This window comes from Anneissia japonica, unplaced genomic scaffold (assembly GCF_011630105.1).
Source record: "Anneissia japonica isolate Jap-2015-1 unplaced genomic scaffold, ASM1163010v1 scaffold4457_len22135_cov106, whole genome shotgun sequence".
Taxonomy (NCBI): Eukaryota; Metazoa; Echinodermata; class Crinoidea; order Comatulida; family Comatulidae; genus Anneissia; species Anneissia japonica.
This window is the reverse complement of record NW_022758430.1, coordinates 8911-12939: the sequence shown is the minus strand read 5'-3', so window position 1 is coordinate 12939 and position 4029 is coordinate 8911.

The following is a 4029-nucleotide window of genomic DNA, read 5'->3' as shown; positions in this document are numbered from 1 at the left end:
CATTTGGGGGCTTATCCGGCGGGGGGGGGGGGCACTTATTCGAAATTTAACATTTGGAATAATTTAGCATAATTTCCCATCAGCATAATTTGATTTGCATCACTGGTCACACTGGTTGTCATGTGGGAGTTCGATGCCAAAGAATGATAAAGTAGTGGTGGGTGGCACGGTGGAACTGTTTTATGGGGAGCCAGTAGTATACCGAATGTGTTTAATGAGTTTGCATAATGTTCGTTTAGTTTTTTCGATAAATAGGAAATCGTCAAGCATTTTTTGACGTGACTTTTATTTAGCTTTTCTGAGAGTAATGAACAGTTTCAGAAAACTCTGGAACGTTGTAATTGACTGAGGTAGAGTTATGGGTACGAAAGGTTATGAAGTATATGAAACATTCCTGGTTCCGATTTTCCCCTGAGTTTAAGGGGTGAGGCTTTAAAATGATCCAAAGTTGGATGTTCGTATGGCCGGGTTTTGCGCCCTAGAGAACTCTTTTGCGAGTTTGCGTAAGAAGGTGGTGGGGTTTCAAGAATTTGGTGTGTTTGTGGCTGTGAAGCCGACTTATGGTCTGTTAAACTCAAGGTAGAACCCGTGAACGAACCCTTGTGTAATGTAAACACGGTGTTCGAACCCCGACAGTAGGGAACTCAACCTGGAGGGAATTATGGGAAAAGGCAGTTTACTTTTGTAACGGTTGTAATCGGCTGACAGCGTGAGTTGAAAAAGGCTTGAAAGGACTTGACTCACGCTGTCAAAAGATGATTGCGAAGAGCGCCCCAGCAATCATATGGTGTTTCAGAGCAAGAGAGACAACGAATAAATCGTAATTATGAGCAAAATTCAATTCAATCTTTATTGATCCAATATATAAAAAAATCTTTGTTTATATACTACAAGGGAATGTAACTTACGATACTCAGCAATTGTGATTGTGGCGTTTTTAGCCAATGTGTACTTCAAAAATGGCAGAAATTTAGTTGTTCAGGAGACACGAACCAAAACCATGAAATTATTATTATTATTATTATTATTATTATTATTATTATTATTATTATTATTATTATTATTATTATTATAGCTATTTTTCGAGTAATATTTCAATTTCAATTTTAATTTTAAATTTATTTTTTTATTTAAATTATTATTATTATTAATATTTTATTATTATTATTATTAATATTATTATTATTATTATTATTATTATTATTATTATTATTATTATTATTATTATTATTATTATTGTTATTATTATTATTATTATGTAATTAAAACTACAAACGTTGTATATGTTCCCAATATTGTTTCTTGATTCGAGTGCAATGTTAATGATGAATTTTTTAAATTTAAATATTGAGCTTTTTATTGGATGCACAAGCTAGAATAGCATAAATACTGTAGGATAGAGTAACGTCTTATAAATCAGGGTGCAGGCTGTACGGTATAGATTAAAATCCTATATGAAAATACACAAAACAAGAAACCATGGTTAATAGTAATAATTGACAAGATTGTATTTACCCATTCTAAAGATTGAGACGAAAAATCTCTGATTTGATGTGAGGTTATTGCTCAAGAGGTGTCAAAATATAAATTTGAATGATTTTTTTTTTCTTATTTTGAGACAACTTTAGTTATTTCGATACAATAAAAAAAAGGTGTCCTCTTAACAGAGGTTGACCGTAGTGTTAAAGGATTTCCCCTCGTTTCACGGAAAAGTGTCCACTGAATAGGTGTGTCCCAAAGGAGGGGGTTCTACTGTAACTATGTTGTCATTTCCTATATTGTTCTTTAAGCAGCAAGGGCGTCGAGCTGTCTCTTATACACATCTAGATGTGAATAAGAGACAGGTAATAAAACTGTATNNNNCCCAAACCTTGGCTGGGGCCCGGGGGCCCCTAGAGACTATTGTGAGTTTAAATACTATCGTCTAATTTACGATCAAACAGGACTAGGGAGATAGGAAGCACACGACACATTAATTAGAATTTTATTTCACAAACATAAAGGTAATTTACTTAATTTATCATTATCATGACGTCACAAGATGACGTCGCGAGATTGCGTCAACAAAACATCGGAGTTCGTAAATTTGTGGTATCACTACTTAACTAAATTGCAATATATAGACCTATCCGTGTCAAAGACTGCATTTATTGTTTAATAGCGGTTATATAAAATTCAATTGGCTAACTATATTTTTTTAATTAGGAAAAACAGAAATCTATGTATGCAGATAATATTGAAGGTACTAGTACATACGAGTGTTAATAATATACAAAAGGAATATCATTTATAGTAGAAATTTTGCAATTTTGAGTTTCTAAAAATGTTTTCCTAATAAATTTACAGGCTTCCAATTTTAACAACGTACAGTACAGTGTAATTCACCCATAAAATCGATGGAGTGATTACGATATGTACAAACAATTGCGTTTTTACTCTGTTTTGGTCTGAAAATACGCTATGAAGTCCCCCTACTTTGAAAACTGGGGGACGTGTTCCTCCTGTGCCCACCAATCAACGCCCATGATAAGCAGACTAACGCGGCTACACCTTTTATTCATCATGATGATTAAATTATCTTACGCAATTTCAAGGGTGTTCGATCATTTCGGCCACCGAATACACAACAGCCGCTAATGAGAAAAACGTAGTCATAGAACAGCTGGATACGTCAATAACTAAAAGGAGAAAATATGTAAGCCTAGGCCTACAGTGAATAAATTAAGAATTTATTTACCGGTATAAAAACATAACGCCATACTTCCTATTGTTAAAAATCTGGCGGCCGAAATGAGCGGCGGACGAAATGATTTGAGATATCATGATCATCGATATTTTACACATCTTGCGCCTTGTGTTTAACCATTTCCGATATGTTTTATGTACAACGTGATTTTCTAATTAAATACATTTGTTGATTTCGTTTGATGGTTGAGAAGATGACATGAATAAAAAGGGGAAACATTTACTGTATACAACTTCATTTCGTTTGTTGATATGTTTGAATTTTAGATTATTTTTTTTGCGTTATGACATGTTATTCACGCAAAAATATTTTCTGTATTTCATCACTTGTTGATGTTTGAATTGTTGATTTATTTTCCTTCCGTGAAGAAAATGAACATAAATTGTAGCGTTAAAAATCGTCTTGTTTCTTGTTTGTTTGTGCTTTTTAATGTTTGGTCGAATAATTGAAAGATGAAATGTATAGCTTTAATATCGTCGGGGAAGTTACGGTCGACTAAATAAATGAAAGATGAAATTTAAGTTTTTTAATTTTTTTTATTACGCCCGCCGCTGCCTAGAAATCTCCAAAAATATTTGCATATTTCTTCCTTAGGCCTATATATTATATGAATTTAAAGAATTTAACCATCTCAGATATGTTTTATGTACATAATTTCCTAATTATATACATTTAAAGCATTTAGCCATTCTATTACTACACAGTTTAACAATAAAACAAGATACAAAAGATACATGGTGTTATATTTATTTATATGTGAAAAATTTTACAACAATCAGTACATAAGGACCAACAACGACCTGGAATTTTGGCATTACCGCCTAAACCACAGAGGAAGACGAGGTAAGATATTTAAATAAAACTGCTACTTTTAACTATGCTAACACTGTGAAACTAACTACCAAAATGCATCATAACATATTTACATATGAAAACATGAATGAAGGTAGCCTTACAAAAGAACTAAACAGATGAAAAGACACCATTGTTGTCATATTCGTTTCCTTTGTTCTAAGAGCTACTATCATTCAAATGAGTGTGCCTAGTGCCTTAAGTTGAAGACAACACCCGTAAAGTATTGTCTAATAAGAATGGACTTATAATATATAAATGAAATGATTGAAATATTATTATACATAGAGTGCATAATTCCTTATAATATTTGATATTTAATTCCTATATGATATTTATGTAAATTTGCTTATTTTTGTATTTATTATGTAAGTTTCAGTATATAGTTAAATATTTACAGTGATTGTTACAACTTTAGTATCAATAAAAAA